Below are 19728 nucleotides of genomic sequence, written 5' to 3'. Positions count from 1 at the left end.
AGCAAAGGAACAATGAAGAATCCTGAGACTAAAGTTGATTTCCAACCTGGGAGCAAATCATCAGAGTGCCAAAAAGGATGGAATTTTAAAATATTTCCTTAATCAGCAATGAGGCAAGTTTAGTTACTGAAATCCACAGCCCTGCCTTCCTTGTGGGTTCCCTGTGTATGCGGTAGGGCAGAGGAGGCGGAGAGGGGAGGAGGGAAGGAGGGTGCTGTGCTTCTCCTAGAAAGGGAACTGAAAACACCAGGACCAAAAGGAGCCACACTACTAAAGGGCAGAGCTCTGGCTTCCTTTGTGTCAAGCTCTCAGAGTGTGAATTTCAACTTCTGAGGGTCCTTCCACTTGAAGCCCAGGTGAATTGATGTTCTTCCTGGAAGTTCTGTGCTGTGCCCAGCTTTTCCTCATTTTGTTCCCTTGGCCCTGTTTCTGACATTTGGAGTCCTAATTATCTGTAAGAACTGATTCCAAGTGTCGACTCATCCACCACCTCCGCTTCATTCCATCCATCACTCTCTTCTCTGTGACCTATGTTAGTGTTAGGTATCTGCATGTGGGTCTATGTTGAGGAGGTTCTTTGAGGTCAAGGACTACATCTGATTCACTACGTATCCCTCTAGATGCCTTCTTCCATACAATAAAGATGCTCAAAACACATATATGAATGATACTCCCTCATCCTCTATTTTCACTGGGCTTTGGGATGTTGTTCACCCTGAACTGATAGAATACTGTTCAATAGATCCAACAGAGGAAGAAATAGCTGTGGGTTTCTCTGCACATTACAGCAGGATTTAAAGAAGGCTGCTTCCACACCAGCAAGCCAGAAGATCTCAGTAGTAAAGGGCTTCCTTTAACCAGAGACCTTTGTTAGGAAAGATTGTTTATTATTGAAGGTTAAGACCCTGGGACCCCATCTGTCCTTTTTCTGCCATCAGACCTGCCCTTCCTCACACAGTTGCATATGGGCAGGAGGCCTCACCTCAGTGTGCACTGGGAAATCTAGTCTATCCATACAATCCTCTCTATTGGTTGCCTCTTGTAGAGGTTCCCTACTGATGGAAGTCACAACACAGACCAAATCAAGGAGATTAAAAGATGTCAAGTGTCTGAACATGGCTCCTTTGGACTCTAGGAGGAGTTGTTCAGGTGTAACTCTGATTCCTATGCTTGTTTCTACCCAGGCCTTGGCTTTTAACTTCCTATATGTGAGTTTATATTAATAGGGTATTCTCAAGTTGGAAAATGCAATTCCAGCTTCTGTTCTTAGAGGGCTCAGAGACTGTCTGCACTGGAAGGGAATTTAAAATCACTCAACTTCAAAATTATTTTAGGAAGAAACTGAAGTCAGAGTGGGGAAGAGACTTCCCGAAAGGTACATACTCTGCTACTGGCAAAAGTGGGACTAGAGTCCTGATGTTTTTCAACTTCAGCAAGTCCTCCATCTCTAAGGAAAGCAACACTTCATAAAGTATCCCAGATCCTCACATCCACCCCTGTCAGAGCACAGCTTCCCACTTGGTTAACAAATGGGCCAAGAAAACCCTCTCTGGAAGACTGGAGTGTGGGGACACTCCCTTGAACAAGCTAAACTTGTCCTGCTGAGGCGCTACACCTTCCCTGATTCTTCGGCATGCCACACTCTTTCCTACGTGCCACCTCGGCTCCCACCACCTGGTTGTCTTTACCCATCACCTTCTCAGGGAGCCCTTTTCTGATACCCCTAATCCAAATAGTACCCCACATGCACACATCCATCAACCATCACCTCTCTCTGATTTTTCAGTCTCTATGGTAATTACCGTGACCTGAGATTATGGTATTTATTTATTTATTTTGTTTGCTGGCTGTCTTCTCACACCAGAATATCAGCCCCCTGAGGTTAGGGGGCCTTCTCTCTTTTGTTCTCTGTAGTGTCTCCGGCACTTAGAAGACTGCCTGGTATAGAGCTCGTACTTGGTTATCTCCAATTGTACAAGTGAATGAATGAATGAAGTGAAAAGCAAGTGAACTCTGGAAGTCCCTTACAGACAAGCCGAAATAGTCTGCACACAGAGGGAGCAAGAAGATGATCTTTGATATGGAGCGTCCTGTCCAGTGAAGTCTAGAATGTTAGCATTTAATGGTCAAGTTCTCTCAGGAAACTACAAATAAAGAGGGGGAACGAGATAATGTTGGATCAACCATTTTGACCAAATTGTCTGATTTAGTCAAAGAGCTGTTGTGGAATTTTAGTCAAGTACTGATACACTATTGTTGGCTCTACACACATGCACATAAGGGAGTGTGCACGCACACGTACACTTACTCACACCCTCCTGTTGCCTCCTACCCAGTAGATACTCCAACAAAAGCTCTCAAACTAAAAATGACATGATGCTGTTCAGCTTCTCAGGGGGATCCACCTGTCCATGGAACCCAGGAGAGCAGAGAGGCTGGTCTCTTGGGAAAAATAAAAGTCTGTAAACAATTATATTTGTCATTTTTCACTGGAAATATTTGTTTAGTCCAAGAACTAGCAAAGAAATATTGAAAAAACAGAGACATTTTGACATCATTTATTTTTTCATACAGATATATCCCCTCTGCTTTAGAGGGACATCCGACACTAAGATGTGAACATCTTCCAACTTTAAAAAAAAAGAAATTGGCTTTTTTAAATAAAGAAATGCCCACAGTGCAATTTGTTTTTCATTAAGCACTGTCCATCTCCAACTATGGTGGGGAATTTAGAATGAAACAAATTCAAACTCCAGTTTAATTTCCTTTTTCCTGTTTAGCTCCAAGCTCAGTAGGTGATCTTATAAGTTGACTGGGATAACATTGCACCTATTAGCACTCGTCAACCAAAAGTAGATTGTTCGGGTTTCAATAAATGTTTTTTGAATTGGATTTAGGTTGGTGAGAAAATAAATTGTCAGAAATTCTTTGAGGCAAATTACATATTGAAATGAACAGTTTGATGCATAACCCTTCCATCTCCCCTCAAAAAAAAAAAAAGACAGAAAGAAAGGAAAAAAGCAGACGTCTTGCTTTTTCTAGGCTGTAAGAATTTCTTCTGCTGTTGCATCTGTGAACACTTTACAAGGCAATGTCTACAGTTGGATTTTTACAGCCCATGTTTGATTGGAGTTTGCACGGCAACTGGGGCTGTATTTTTTGGAGAAACTTCAAAGCTAGTGATTTCCAGTTTTTAACGGCCAGAGTATTTATTTTCTACCACAGCATAATTTCTACAGTTATTTTTTATGGGAGCAGTGTAAAATGAAAATCAGGAAGAATTAGTAACTTGCTCTTGTATCTGTCCAGGCTCAATGGCTCTTACCTGCTCTAAGAGGCTAAAAGCCAACGTGCTGACCTCACAATGTTGGAAAAATTGAACCCATGCCGGTTGTCAAGGACAACACACTCTCCGTCACAAGTACAAAGGGAGCAGGAAAGGCTAATGAGGAAGACGCCTTGCACCCCAGACAAGTACACAGCACCCTGCCCCCTCTGCTCAGAACCCGGGTCATGTTTGTGGCCACAGATGCCACATGCATGTAAGCTTTGCATGGGTAAGAAGAGTAAGCTTTGCAAAAATGATTTCCACCCCTTTCTACCGAGAAAGCAAAACACCACAATTGAGCAGGCTGCTCCTCAGTAAGGGAATGGATAAGCACCAGCTTTCCATCGTGGTTTAATCAGCCTGGTGTGCATGCAAGTAAGAACTAGAAGAGAGGCTGCTCATCAGCAAACTCCCCAGGACTTCTGCCGCCCAGCATTAGGGGATTTTTTGTTGGGTTGGGTGGTTGTTATTGTTGACTTCCCTTCCTGTGCTTTGGATTAAGCGATTTAAACTCAAGAGATAGCAGCCACTAGACCTGTATCTAAGAAGGTAAGTGATTTGCCCGGGTTCACACAGTTAGTAGCAGAGCTAGTCTTTGCAAGACTCCTTTACATAAAACAAGGCAGGTGAGGCAGGGGTGAATGAAAAAGAGGGTACTTAAATTATTAAGAGCTGGAAGGGAAGGGGCTAGATGAAATGGAGGGGCTTTGAGAGAAAATTGATAGATGGTGCTTTTAGTGGCCCAGTCTCCCCCGCCCACCTCTGGCTCACTTTGCTCCAAGCCCTCCTTCACTCTGAGTTCCGCCTGGGCAAGTCCTGAGCCCCTGGAATGCATCTTTGCCTTCCTTATCTGAGAGTTAATCACTAAATAGCAGGTGGCGAAGATTCTGTTTTTCATCTCTCTTGTTCTCTCCCCTCCTCTCTTTTACTCATTTCCTCAGGGCTACGAATTTCTGAATCTTAAGCAGGAAACCTCCCTGATTTGTTCACACCTGGAATCTCACTCTCTCTTTGCTTGGAGACTATCCAGAGGAGCAGGGAGAATCAAGAGAAAAAGCTGTTGTCTAGAGAGAAGAGATGTCAGCATTTAAATATTAATACACGCATTCTATGAGGCATGTTGCATACACATATTTTAAACCAAGCATTCTTTCTTTCAACTCCTATATTTCCCAACTCATCTCTACTCCCAGCCAATGCCTTACAAGACACAGAGTATTTGCTGTGTGTCACTTTAGTTATCAACACTCCACACAAATAGGTTGACAGAGGAAAGAGGCAAAGTACCTTTGCAAGGCTGTTTGGGGTTGAAATAACAACTAGATTGCCTAGAGGCTCTTAGAGATTACCTTACTTTTTGCTCCTACAAATGTTAGAAACTGGCTGTGGAAGGAAGCTGTCATCAACCTCCCTGTCTCCGTGGTTGTTGGGAAGTTCCAGCCTTTAAGCTGGGCATTCTGTCCTCTTCATGGACTTTCCATTTTGGAAAGGATTTAGGCAGGTCAAGCGGTACAGGCTCCCGCCTTTAGTTATCATTTGTCTCTAAACCCAGAGACTGGTGTTTGTGGTCTACTGAACATTAAGCTCCCTATGGGGAAAATGGAACAAAATATTGGACACAAGGATGTAAATCTAAAGCCACGGTTTCCAATCTGTGGACCCTGGGACCCCATGGGAGCACCATATTTGCATGAATCAGGACCTATAGGTTGACTTCATGGCATGACTCAAGTACATATATTCTGACACTTCCAATGTATTTATTCATTCATTCTACAAGTATACATAAGGTGCCTACTTTGTGCAGGAACTGTGCTAGGTGCTGAGTATACAGTGGGTAGTGAACAAATCAAACCAGTCACAGCCTTATGGAGTTTCCAGTCCAGGGGTGAAGACAGGCACAGAAAGTTACAGAAACACAGAGTGAAAGCAATAACTCAGATTTGGGATAATATATAGAGAAGGTTGTGATTAATAGCATTCAAATTCCTTTTAGGGTGATAGCCTCTGCTCTTAAGCACTGCTCTACGAATGCATTCCTAAAGCGTTAAGTATCTTTATCTGCAGGTCTATAAATTTTTTCAGATGAAAATGTGCTCTCCATACTGAAAAAGGTTGGACACCACTGATCTAAGTCATCCCCAAGAGATGTCTTTTTATCCCAGATGAGTGAATTAAATAGCAAGAAGTGATGTTTCCCCAATATTCTAGCAGCTTTCAGGTGGACAATTCTTCCCTAGATCTGAGCTTGCGTTGCTCTATTGAAAGTTAATCTCAAAGCTCTCTGTACCCCATCATCCAGGAATGCTACCTCTCTGGAGAACACTGGAGGAGAAATCAACAAAGAACATACCCATTTGGTCCTAGAGTCTACCTCCCCAGGGGGCAGAGAGCAGCCCCACCTCCACCCTTGACTTGGGTGAGGTTGGAGGCAGTCTTGTGGTTGACTTTGGTATGCTGTGGAATTGCAGGCCTGGAGCCACGGGACGTGACTTGTTGCTCTATTAGACACGCTAGGTAAAGTCCTGAAACAAAGAAATAAAGCAAAGATTAGATGGGAGGATTTTCCTGTCAAGAATTATGAATGTAAAAATAACCCAGAAAATACAACTGTATTTGAAGAGGAGCCAAGCAAGATAATGGACAGGAAGCCCTGTTAAACATGAGGTCCCACTTAAATCAAAATGATCCACCAAATCTCAGCTCCCAGTGAGGTCTCTGCTTGCATATTCAAGGGGAGAAATATTACAGGGACATTTTTAGTGTCAATTCTGTCTTAGACCATGTGATGGGCACTGAATCTACAAATAACACAAAGTATGGTCCCTCAAGTGGCTTCTTTTAGAAAAGGTAAATTGTAATGCTCATTTAAAAGATAATTAAACAGTATTTTAGGCTTTGTGACAGTGGGCACAACAACCGCATGAGGGGCAGGTCAATGTGTGCAAGGAGAACTATGTTTAGAGTCAAGAGACAGGATTTTTTCCTGGTTCTATGTCTAATTTGAGTCTGACCTGTGGCAAGTCACTTCCCTCTTATCATCAACTCAGTTTCCTGACCTATAAATTGATAAGGTTACTTCCAGCTCCTGGTACTGTGGTTCCAGTTCCCATACCAGAAAGGCCTTCTTATAAAGGTACCCTTAACTTCTCTGGTCACAATTATTCTTCCTATAGAACTTCTCACAGCAGGACAGAAACTCCACCTATTTGTATCAGGCATGGGTTGTGGGATAAGATATTTCTTGATTGACAGCAAGAGCCTCTATCTTCAGGGCCTCTCCACGTGACCCCATGAGAAGACCTTAAAGGAAGGAGATCAAAAAGCCAAATGGTGAGGACAATTTGGGGGGTAGTCTGTAGGAAAATGATCTGTTTATTTAGTGGCTAGAAACTTAAATGCACGTATCATATGTCTCCCTATTCCCCTCCCCACTACCCCACTCCCGCCATGGCCACGGGAAAAGGAAAGAACACAGCAGCTCTTTAGCATAGTTAGACCTCACCCATTTTCAGCCCTGGTCTTTCACTGAGGTAATATCTTTATCTGCTGCCAACTAGACCTGTTGGTGTATGTAACTATTGCTTCATTCTGACTCATCACGGCTTGCTTTGTGGCAGCGAACCCAGGAGGCATTGTTTCCTGGTGATGCCTGGCCTACTTCTTCCAAAATGCTGCAGGGCAGTCCTGGAGCACTGGAGGGTGGATTGACTTTCCGTAGGTCAGTCAACAGCCTTTGTCACAGCTACCTCCTGATCCCCTTTAAGCCCTCTTTATGAGTCACAACATAGAAGTTCCAGTGAAAGCCTCCCACGTTCTGCTAATTCCATAAAGGACTTTTCAAGAGTGAAAACTGGGCATCCAAAGCCCCCATAAAGTGCCATACATACCGTGCCCTCCAAAATCAGCTCATTGAGGAGACTGACCACAGTGGGAAGAGCACTTGCATTTGGAAGTCAGATAACTGATCCAGTTGGACCAATCCCAGTGCAGCACAGACTGCATATAGGTCCACATAACTTGCTGTTTTCTAATTCCATGTCTTGCTCATGCTGCTACTCTTTCTGGCATGCCCTGCCCCACCCCACAGCTTCTCTTCAGTAAGCTAACTCCTGCATATCATTAACCCTCAGCTCCAACATCACCTTCTCCAGGAAGCATTCCCTGACCCTCACCAGCTGCATTAGATGCCCCTCTTAGTGCTTACCCAAATGCCCCATGTATAGTCTCATCTGTAGCTTGGAGATAACAATCCATCTTTCATTGGGATGTTGTTCAGATTAGGAGGTAACATATAGAAAGTCCTACTACAATGCTGACACATAGGATGGAGAATTAATGCACATAGGGTCGTGGATCTGCACAGGGGATGATGAAAAAGAAAAACAAAGAAGCAGGCTCATTTTAGGGCAATGAAGACTTCTATGTTCAGTTTCTAGTCCCTTTCTCCATGGATTGAATGTCCAACCAGTAGCTCCCTCACTTCAAGGAAGCCTGGAAGTCTTTTTTTGTTTCTTGTTTTTTCTTAAATGGGAAACACACAGCAGATAATTCCCAAGTTTCCTAGGACTTCAGCATCTCCAAATGGATTGACTGATTAGCATAGTTACTCTTGTCATTTCTCCCATTGACATGGGGCCCCACAAGTCTAGACTCTCCCCCACCCCCACCCCAATGCTATTGTAAATAGGTCCTTTCAAGTGAGGTCAGGTTTACCCAGAGTATCTGGTGAGTTATCCACACACTGGGGAGAAAAGAGGAAGAAGCAGTGGTCTGAGCCTCCAGGAACCTTGACAAGTGAACTGACACTTGGAGGGTTTGCTCCATGTGTCCAGAAGAGTTTCTAAATAATGGAGATAAGGAAGCAGGAAAAGATAGCAGAAACCGGGTAGATACCATGACAGCAACTGTTGCTGGCCCCAGACCACAGTATCATGACACAGGACCAGCCCCACCCACCCCAGTCTCCCCAAAACACACATGCACATCAGCACCCCCTACACACACACACAAACACTGCCTCCCTTCTGGGAACAAGCAGGGTTCTCCCCTGGTCAAATGCCCCCACATCCTCCGGTGAATCAGGCTGAATCAGACGCTATGAGTCATCTAAAACACACGAGCCAGGGTTAATTTATTCAACAATCATTTATTAAGCAAGTTCCCAGTGCTAGGCTCTGTGCTAGCCACTGCAGGCCAATGCCTTCTAGAACATGCTTGAAAGTCTTTCTCCCTAAGCCACCCCATGGAGGGGAAATCATTTCCGTCAGAAAGTGTGATGAGACAAGGGCTTGGCATGGAGGTATTACCAAGGAAGAGATCTGCGTTGAGGCAGGCACAGGTCATTAGCATTCAATTCATTCTGCAAGGACACACACGAGGGCCCAAAGCCACTCCCAGGGACCCACAAAACAGCCATCAAGGCAGAGCCCGGGAGCAGTAGCAAGTTATGGAAGAGGTTCAGCAATGGGGGAAGAGCAAAAGTAAGGAGGTTTCCCACCGAATTTCTGCCACTTTTAAATTCAACCATGGCCAAAGAGCCAAGAAGCACTTTAGCAAGTTCCCCACTGTCACCTCCAAAGTATCCTAGGATTCGAGAAGTGGAGATGAAGGAGCTCCTTACAGGGAAAGGGACGGAGAGTGATGGTGGGGCCTGGTTTGGATCTGGCAACATAGGCTACCGTGAAGATTTTAAAACATGTCTGCAAATACTTACATGATCCTCCCAAGCAAAGCCAGGTCTATGTCCCCTCCCCTTGAATCCAGGTGGGCTTCTGACTTGCTTGTAGACAACTGATTGTGGCAGAAGTGATGCTCCGTGACTTCTGAAGCTAGGTAGGAAAAGGTTTTGTAGCTTCCATCTTATTTGCTGGAACACTCACACTGGGAGCCCTGAACTATGAGCCACTGTGTAAGACTGCCCTGAGGTGGCCATGCTGTGACGAAGCTCAAGTGTGTGAAGCAGCCAAGTGTGAATGTTCTGGCTGACAGCTGTACTGAGGTCCCAGCTCACAGCCAGTGCCGCCTGCCAGCCTTGTGAGCGATGAGCCTGTAGATTATCCCAGCCTCATGGCCTTGAATGGCCCCCAGCCTTTGAGTCTTCCCAGCTGAGGCTCCAGACACTACGGAGCAGAGGTAGGCAGTCCCTGCCACACCTTGTTTGAACCCCTGGTCCACAGAATCTGTGAGCAGAATGAGATGGTTGTTTTACGCCACGGATTTTGGGTGACTTACAGGGAGGGGCAGGGCTTCAGTGATCCAATGATTCCAGAGGCGCGAGTGAACAGTGTTAGAAGAAGAAGACAGAGGAACACACAAACAAGAGAATAATGCTATAGGAGAAGGACATTGACCTGAATGATGCTGTTTGTGCTGTTTTCTTTTCTGAGGTGAAAAAGGAACTGAATATAATCACATTTCACACGCCATCCCTAGGCCCTCCTTTTGGGGGTGCAGCCTTACAGTGGTCGTGAGCACTCACAGTGGTTGTCCACAACCTCCTGTCCTGACCCCTCCCTTATGCCACTCTCCTGGAAGAGGACAGGAGCCTCCTGCGCCTTGGAGGACCCCTGTGGTGGGAAGTCAAATGACTTCCCCGTGGGACTTCGGTGCTGCAGTGGCTCCGATTGAAAGCTTGCAGTCAGGAATTCCTTGGTTCTTCACAGCAGGAGAGGGAGGTTACTTCCTGCTGATTCAGATCTGGGCAGGTGCTTCTGAAGCTGGGGCTTCTATAGCTTCTTCCCTTACCGCCCCCCAGGGGTGAAGCAAGAGGTGACAAGGATTACGTCTTCCCAAAGGCGTCCCAGAAATTGTCCAGTTGTTCCTGATATGGTGGACAGTCGTCATCCTGAAAGAGACCCTAACCAGCATGGAGAGTGCTCATTTCATGCCAGCTTCGGGGAGTTACTTGGGGCCAACAGCTCTCTCTGCTCTTTGAGTTTCCTTTATTTCCACTGCTTGGAAAATAGACCACCTGCTCACCCCCACCCCTCCCACCAGCCTGCTAGGAATACTTATCCTTGTTTACACAGCCCCATATTAGAGCTCAAGTGCATTTTAAGAAACCCCTTTGAAACAGAGGAGACCCTCAACAGGCCCAAGCCAGGAGTCTGACGGCTGCCCCCACAGTCAGCTCACAAGTTGGCGAGCATCCAGGGCCTCTGGAGTCCTTGAGGAGAGCATGGTCAGAACTTGATACATTCAGTGTAGAAGTGGGGAGGGTTCTCAGATCTGCAGGGCTCCCCCAGGGACCTCTGTTTGGGTCTCCTGTAGTGTTCCATTTTCCAAGGGTCCATGCATGTTGTCAGAACGCCTTTCCATCTGCCTCGGTTTACTCTGATTTCAATCTCCTCCTTCAACTGAGTGGGTGAATTGGACCTGAAGTTATAGACTCTTTGACTAGACGGGACCTTAGAAATCCCCTAGGTCAAGCCCCAGGAAGAGAAAGTGACTTGTTCAAGGTCACACAGCAACTAGGACTAGAACTAGGTTCTTTGGTTCCCACGCCAGGCCTCTTTGCAGTGTGCTGTCAGACTATCCAGATGTCTGTACCCTGGAGAGCATGAACTCAGGGAATCAGCTTGAGCTCAACCAACCTCAAGACTCCTGGGTACCAAAGGTCCTGTCTGCAGAGCCCCTCTCCTCCCTACCACAATCCCAGCCTCCCAAACCTTGAGAATATTTTGGAGGTTAGCAAAAACAGCCTGCCAAGGCAGTGCTCTTTTCTTTAGGCAACCTTAGCATTAAAGCTCCTGGTCATTCTAGAAATGAAGACTTTCCCACCCACCTGTCCCTAGCCTTTTCATTCTCCTCCCCACCCTGGCTCTGATTTCACATCTGCTTTTCTGTTTCCTTGGCTACATGAGGCATTTCACCCGGCCAAGCTTCCATATAGACTATTTCCTGTCAGTACAACTCCGTGCTTGGACATAACAATAAAACTTAACTTTGGTCAATGTGCTGTTTGGGGTTTTTCAATAAACCATATCCCTTGAACACATTTTCGAACAAAGTGAAATAGCGAAAAATGAAGAACATGGTTATTTGCAGACAATGGAGGACCCACTTAGATATAAACATTATCAGAGAGGGACAGACTGTCCTATATTGTAACTGTTTGGATATCTGTTTTCCCCACTGGACCTAACTCCTGAAGGGTTTACATCCTGTCTTTACAATTCTGCATCCCTCACAACCTCAGACATACTGCTTTTCACATACTAGAGCCTCTATAATTGTTTAAATTGCAAACCACCCTAACAACCCTGACTCCAGTTCCAATGTGTTGGGAGTCTTCTCATACCAATCAAGCCATTCTGTGACACCAGCTGGGTGTCCCACACTTCAACTCAATTCTGACACTATCCGCCTGGAGGTAGCGTCAGATTCCACAGATTGAGCTCTCAATCCCACAAGACTGGCCTCCACTTCAGAAGTCAATTGCAAGTCCAGGTAGTCACCTGTACTTCTGACCGACTGGCTATAAATCACAAGTTTCCACAACCCCCTCTTTGGGTTTGGTTAATTTGCTAGAGCAGCTCACAGAACTCAGAGAAACATTTTGCTTACTAGATCACTGGTTCACAAGGATATAACTCAGGCACAGCCAGATGGAAGAGATGCACAGGGTAAGGTATGTGAGAATGGGCGCAGAGCTTCTATTCCTCTGGAAGCATGCCACTCTTCCGGCACCTCACATATCCACCAACCCAGAAGCTCTCCAAACCCCATCCTTTTGGGTTTTTATAAAGGCTTCATTACACAGGCATGATTACTTAAATCTTTGGCCAGTGGGGATTGATTCGATTTCCAATCCCTCTCCACACCCTGGAGGAGGTCAGGGGGGTGGGACTAAAAGTTCCAACCCTTTAATCACAGGGTTCGCTCTACTGTCAATCAGCCTCATCTTTAGGTGGGGTCCAAAAGTCACTTCATCAGCATAACAAAAGACACCTTTATAGCTCTCTTCACTTAGGAAATTCCCAGGGTTTTAGGAGCTCTGTGCCAGGAACCGTGTCAAGGACCAAATATATTCTTACTATAAATCACAATATCACATACCCTCAAGCTTAGTAGCTTAAAACAATCACCTTCTGTTATTTCTTATGGGTCTCCAGATTGGTTAGCCAACGCTGTTGATCTAGGCTCGGCTTGGTCAATGTCAGTGGAGCCCCTGTAGTCACCTAGAGGGCAGCTGGAGGAAGTTGATCTAAGACGGCCTAAGCTGGGGTAGCAGGAGTGACTGGGACCTCTCCCCATGTGATTTTTCATTTGCCAGTAAGCTAACCCAACCGTATACTCAAGGTAGAGATAGCAGGGTTCCAAAAGAGCAAGGGGAAGAATGCAAGGCCTTTTGAGGTTTAGGGTCAGAACTGGCACCCCTTCACTTCCGCCACACGTTATTGGTCAAAACAAGTCACAAGGCCAGCCCAGATTCAAGGGCTGGGGAAATCAATTTCACCTCTTGATGGAAGGAGAAACAAAGTCACATTGCAATGTATTGAAGGACTGTGGTCATTTTTGCAATCAGTCTACCACATAAGTCCAATTTTAAGATGAAGAAAGAAAATAGAGAGACATTAAAAGATTTATTGAGAGTATTATAAGATTGCATTGTGGTAATGGTTGCATAATCCTATAAATTTACTAAAAATCATTGAACTGTACACTTACAATGACTGACTTTTCTGGTATGTAAATTATTCTTCAGTAAAGCTGTTAAAAAAACTGAAAAAAAATTTAAAAAATTTATTGAAGATCATTCAACTCATAATTGTCCAAATCTACACTTAAACTCAGATATTCTAGCACAAAACGTAGCAATCTTTCCAATGCACTATATTTATCATACCTAAAGTTTTAGATTCTCAGAACTAGGCAGTCGAAGAGCTAGAAGAATCTTCTACAGACTATTTTGTGTGTCCCTTCTTCAAGCAGTTGAATGAGTAAGTCTTCTGGCACAGGTGTGTGAATCCTCTTCTTGGGTTGAAAAATAGGAACAGTGCTGCAGAAAACCTGGGCCAGGTAAAAGTATGCCTCATCTTCTCATATGCTTTTGGGATCCAGGGTGATTAGCACTGGAAAGTTGACCCACTGTTCTTTCTGGAACCAGAGCTGCAAACAATTCTTTTGATTTTAGGTCTTCTTATTTTACGCTGACCATATCTTAAGTAGCCAGGGTACCTAATGTGCTTAGAATCTGGTCTTAACAGCAATAGCATTTTTCTTCTGTTTTATTTTGGGTTGAAAGTGGTTGTATTCAAATTAAAGTTCTCCCAAGAAACTTGCTTTGTGGGTAAAAATCTCTGACCTGAGGACTCTAGGAATAAAAACAGTTAAAAAAAAAAAAAAAAAAGGTGGATTTGTACAATATGGTTCTTCTCCTGTGAGCATTAAGGGATCTGTGAGGATGATGAAAAAATGGGAGGTGGCATGGTTTCATCCTATAATTTGGACTTGTTTCTGGAGAGAAAAAGAGTGAAATCCCAGGGAGACGCATCCAAGCTCTCCATAAACAGAGCTTTGAAGAGCAAATGGAGCAGCTTTCATCAATCACACACGGACCACATCAAAAGCTGCCTGAGGAGAATCACTCACCTGATGTCAGGCAGGGTCAGACAAACGTTATCAAACGCTCTTTCAAGATATTATGAACCCGAATGAAAGAGAAGAGGAGGTAAAGAGGAGTGCCAAAAATAAGACCATGAGAGGAAGGGAGGCAAATGAGGCAGAGAGTGAGATGCAGTGGCAAAGACGGCGAGGAGGAAAGAGAGAGGAAGACAAAGGGGGAGGAAGAGAAAGACGAGAGATATAAATAGATAGCAAGAGACAGAGAGCAGAAAGGAAGATGCTGCAAAATAGAACAAAAATAATCAACAGCTAAAGAGAGGCAGACAAAGGAAAGCTCAGAAGCAAAGTGGAGAGAAACAGCCTTTATACAGGGTGGAGGCCATGTTGGCAGCCGTCTGTCCTGAGGATGCATAGTCTACACTGACTTGTGTTGCAAACTGGCCAGAATGGTTCTATCTTCAGCACCTAGAGGAGCATCACCAAGTCTCAGCAAAAGGACGTGCGATGGAAACCAAAAAAAAAGGAACACTCCACCCTCTCCGGCTCCCCAAACTATCTTGCATCTACTATGAAGCGCTACTTGGTCATCCTGGCTGGCTTTACTCAGGCCCTCAAAATCGGAGGGAATGGTCATTAGAAACCCAGGCACATGTCCACACAAGTCCCCACTGGAGTGATTTCATCTTTTATTACAACAAAGTGAGGGCAGTAATACATCAGCTCAGGCTATAAGTTTGCCTTCTTCATTGATCAAGGTCGATTTTCCAACTAATTGCAGGGAAACAAATCCACTCCTGGGTCAAGCCAAGTAAATTTCCCCTTCTCTGTAAAGGGGCTGGCTCTGTCTTAATCAAGAGCTGAGGCCCCAGGTGCCTGGGTGTTCTAGTGTGGAGCACTGAGGAGCCCAGGGTCAGTGAGAGGATACCAGGTGCAAGAGGGGGAGCCTGTGCAACAGGGAGAAGATATGAAGAATGGGCGATGGAGTGGCTTTCTCCAAAGAAAACTTTGCTAATTGTACATTCTCACCCCATAAAGAGGTATTGGAAATAACACTGCATTAAGAAACGGGGTCCTCGAGACAGCCTCGCTCCTGGTGCTCTGTGCACCTTTGTTGAAATAAGGAAAGATACTAAGAATGGTTCCATAGTGGTTCCCAATACTCAACTGCAGGGTTTAGATGGGAGCCGAGAGAATAACAATGCTAACGTCTATTGAGCCAATCATTTTCCACGCATCATTTCATTTAATCCTCACAACAACCCATGAGGTAGACATTTTCCTTATTATTCCCTTCTTTTTCCAATTTTTTTTTTTTTAGTGAGGAAGCTTCTCCATGAGTTAACATCTGTGCTAATCTTCCTCTGTTTTGTGTGGAGGACGTCACTGCAGCATGGCTTGACAAGCGTTGTATAGGTCCACACCTAGGATCCAAATCTGCGAACCCTGGGCTGCAAAAACTGAGGTCACAAACTTAACCACTATGCCACCGGGCTGGCCCCTTATTGTTCCCATTTTACTGATGAGGAGGCAGATGCTCAGAGAGGTTAAATGACTGATCCAAAGTCACAGAGCAAGAAAGTGGTGGAGCAGAAATCTGAGGGGCGGCTGACCCCAGAGCTGGTAGTACGTGGGCGACATTGTTCAGGTAGCCAGCAGATGTGATGGAAGAGCACTTTGGTCCTGTCCACTTGCAAGCAGCATGCAGGATCCAGAAGAAGGGAACTCGCAGCAGCCTCAGTCCAGTTGGACAGGATCAGGGCCTTGAATAGGATGGTAACAGTCCGTGTCGCAAAGAGGCCAGTTTACGAAATGACGATTTTTTGAGCTTTGAGATAAATGGTTCCGCCATATGCCAAGACAGAAGGTAGCATTATTATGTGCAGCAACAAGTTTAGAGAGCTCTCTAAACTCTTTTATTTCTCTTTATGAAAGCAAAAGGCCAGAAAATTATCCATAATTATGGAGCCATCAGCACTGAATTCCAACGTCTCTTGCATGCGCCAACGCGGCAAGAGACATCACAGCATGAATAAGGGTCCTGAGGTCCCCCTCCCACCCCCAGCTCCACCTTGGGGTACGCTGGCATGAGCAGCCCTCCAGGTCCACTCCATACAGCAGTCAGAGCACAAGAAGTGTGGTCAGCCAGACCTGTGTTCAGCTCTTGTCTCTACAACTTACTACCTGAGTAACTTTAGACACTTTATTCAATGTCTGAGCCACAGTTTCCTCATCTGAAAAATGGGGCCATAAAAATACCTGAGACCCAAGTAATGTTAGGATAAAACACAAAGATGAATACATAACATCTAGAACGATGCTAGCACCTAATAAGCATTCTTTAAAAAAGCTATTATTATTATATTTTTCTACCCCTTCATCTTCCTTATTTGAAGCTAAAAGAGGAAGAGGCAAATCAAGGGAAACTGCTTACATAAAAGCTAGAGAGGGCCTGGCTGTTTCACCAGAGGCAATAATTACAAAGCTGCTTCAGAGTACAGAGAGTTCCAAGAACGGAATACACATTTGGAACAAGTTCATTAAAAAATTGCTTACTCATAAAAGCCACTATCATTATAGCCTGACAAATGGAAGACGTGGCCCCGATAAATAAGAAGCCGGCGGTACACAAGGCGACTACTCCGAGGTCGCTCGATCCCTCTCTTCCCATCCATCAACGGTTTCTTAACGTTCTATGGGGTTGTAATGACAGGTCGTTTTGATGTGGCTGTTTGCTCCGAGTTTTCCCCAAACTCCAAATAGAGAGAAGCAGCCTCCAGACTTCTCTGCCAGGTCTCCCAGCCGTGGCACCCAGCAGGCCTGCTCTCGCCTCCTTGCCCAACAGTCAGCTGCAGGTTTTTCCCATCTCTTCAGCCTCTTCAGAGACCTCCAAACCCTCACACCTCTGCTCCAGTGCCTCCCCTCAGGCCTCCCCTGTCCACTCCAAGAATTGTCTCCTGGCCAGTCTGGGCCTGGCTGCCTTGCCCCAGCCTGCGCAGGTCACCCTCAGGATAGTGCGACGAGTCCTAACTGGAAAGTCAGGAGATGGGGATAACACAGCATGGCCACTTAGTAGCTGGACATTGTCACTGAACTTCTCTGAGCCTCAGTTTTGTTGTCTATAAAATCGGGATAACAACATCTCCCTCATAATGTTCCTGTGAAGGTTAGATAAGTCTATGGTCATGAACTTTCCCTACATGTGATACAGTGTCGCAGACAGTCAATGACAATGATTAAGTCCCTTGATATCTGAGCTCTGTCCTCTGAACTCAGGGTCAGGGGTGACAATAGCAAGTAGGGGGAAGGCCCCCAGGTATCTGCCCTCAGAGTTTTGAGTCACAGTGCAATAGAGATCACTGAGACTTCAAATCGTTTTCAAAGAGTTTGTTTGTTTATTTGTTTGGTGAGGAAGATTGGCCCTGAGCTAACATCTGTTGCCCATCTTCCTCTTTTTGTTTGAGGAAGATTGGCCCTGAGCTAACATCTGTGCCCATCCTCCTCTATTTTGTATGTGGGATGCCACCACAGCATGGCTTGAGAACAGTGTATAGGTCCATACCCAGGATCCAAACCCACGGACCCAGGGCCGCCAGAGGAGAGCAAAGCAGAAGGAGAGCAGGCAAATTTAACCACTATGCCACCAGGCTGGCCCCTCAAAGAGTTGTTAAGTGCAGATATGACCCGAGGAAAAGGGGCCAAAAGAGCTGGGTGCTGTCACCTGTCCCCTGTACCCATGCTGTCCCTGCCCCACTCCAGCCCTGACAGACTTGGCTATGGCTTGTTCCCTTGCCAAAGAAAGCCCAGTAACATCAGAAAGGAAGCAACTCAGTGTTTTTCTAAGGCCTGGGGCCAAACAAACTTTTGCCAGGATTTACCAGAAACCATGGCAAATCTCACAAATTCTTATGTAACGAAAGCCGGTAATCTCCACATATTCCTTTCTCACCCAAACCCCGCCTACTTGACTACTGTCTTTCTGGAAGTTAAAACAAAAACTATGTGTCAGTTACACAAATCAACAGCCAGTTTGGGCTTTGAAAACTTTCTTTTGTACAAAGGGGACTAAACAAAAAGTAATACATTTTGGGAGTCACATCCTTCCGAAGCAAAATTGTCTGGAGAATTGCTTTCTGTGTGTGGGTGCTCAGAGGCAGGAATGGCTGGCTTGAATTTGAATCGCAAAAGCTAGGCTTTTAGGCATCCACTCTGCTATCCTAGAAACCTTTATTGAATTTCCACCACGTGCAGAGCATTATGCTAGGTGCTAAAGACACGTGCATGTCCTACACGTGATTATTCCTGTTCATCAGAAACACCTGGGCAGTTTTGAAATAATGCAGACACCTGGGTCCCACCACTAGATAATCTAATTCAATTGAAATAGGGTAGGGTCAAGGTGTGCCATTTCTTCTTTTCGCACGTAAATCTAATGGCAGTCAAGGTGGACAACCACGGGCTACAGAGAACAGTACAGGTGGAGGAGGGACAGGAGTCCAGGCTGGAAAGGGGCAGGGCCAGTGGTGGCCAGGTTGACTCATTCACTCCACAAAGAGTTGTATCTCAAGGACTGTGTTAGGTGCTGGGCATGTGAAGGAGCCTAAGCCCTAGCTCCCGCTGTCAAGGAGTGGACAGAATAATGAGACAAGTACAGTTATTCTGTGTGTAGGTTCTGTGATGAACTTGAGCACAGAGGCAGGCTCCTGGCCCACTCCAGTGAGTCAGAAAAAGACTTTTCAGAGGAGATGATGCCCGAGTCACATCCTGATAGGGGAGAAAGAGCTAAGCAAACACAGGGACAGATGCAAAGGACATTCCTAGCTGAGGGAATCACCCCTGCAAAAGCCCAGGGGCAAGAGAGAGCTCACTGGGTTCTGGGAGCTGCAGCAGCAGTGCAGAGCAGAAGAGGGGGCAACAAAGGGGCTGCAAGGTCAGTGGGGAGGGACCAGAGCATGATGGGCTTCTCATATTTCAGACCACTTGGTTGTCTCTGATCCCTAGTACCTAGCACAGGGCCCAGCGCATGATAAACATGGAATAACAGTTGGTTGGCTAAACCAATACAAGCAGAAGGCTGAGGACAGAGTTTGGGGGGAACACAGACACTTCAGTGCTAAGGAAGAGAAACTACAAAGAGACTCAGTTCTTATCTGTAAAACAAGGACAATCCCCCCCCAACTTGAATGATCGTTGTAATAAGTAAATAAAAAATGTCTAGTGGAGTGATTGGCTCCTGTAACATTTCAAGTTCTTTTTTTTCCCCATCTTTAATTGAAAGAGGTCCACTTAAAAGTTGGCAGAGTAGAAAGACTTGTATCTCCTTGTATCTCTCCTCTTAGGAGTTTAGTGGCCTCTCGCATGTCAGTAAACATGGTACATACACTTCAGCTTCCTCAGTCAAATGGAGACACTGGTCCCTGTCTCATAAAGCTGGGCTTTTAGATTTACTGAGAATATAACAGTAGAAGGCATTTGCAAAAGTTAAAAGTGCCATTGACATGATGTGATTACTATCCAGGCAACACAAAAAAGAACCTTGAGATGGGTGACCAATATTTCCTGAGAGTCTGGTTGAATCATTGATTCACTCTTAAAAGCTCTAAGACCTTAGGGAAGCTGAACACAAAGCTTCTACATCTTGACCTCTAAAAGGATTAAAATTTTTTAAAGTGTATGAAGCTCTCTGAATATAGTAAATGTCAACAAATGTTACTTTATGGTCTTGTAGGGGAGGAAGACATTTCCTCTACCCTCTCTGGGTTCTTCTGGCTGGAGAATGAATTAAATTCACATGAGACAGAATAACAGGAGAAAATTAAACAAAGGTTTATAAC

The 19728-nt window shown here is 45.2% G+C and overlaps 1 long non-coding RNA gene across 3 annotated transcripts in view; it reads right to left on the bottom strand.

Annotated features, from left to right (window-relative positions):
• Positions 1–2542: 2542 nt before the first annotated feature.
• LOC111773482 (uncharacterized) overlaps positions 2543–19728 on the bottom strand; it is a 40325-nt gene continuing 23139 nt past the window's right edge. The window contains exons 1-4 of one of the 3 annotated variants that reach the window (XR_011438580.1): positions 9045–9523; positions 7536–7686; positions 6534–6631; positions 2543–5853 (exon numbers count right to left, since the gene is read on the bottom strand). This is a non-coding gene — a long non-coding RNA (uncharacterized lncRNA). Of the gene's footprint in view, positions 5854–6533; positions 6632–7503; positions 7687–9044; positions 9524–19728 lie in introns of those variants that run through there. The other 2 variants (XR_011438581.1, XR_011438579.1) reach the window with 2 other exon arrangements.

This window comes from Equus caballus, chromosome 5 (genome assembly GCF_041296265.1).
Source record: "Equus caballus isolate H_3958 breed thoroughbred chromosome 5, TB-T2T, whole genome shotgun sequence".
NCBI lineage: Eukaryota > Metazoa > Chordata > Mammalia > Perissodactyla > Equidae > Equus > Equus caballus.
This window is presented reverse-complemented; position numbering and strand designations above follow the sequence as displayed.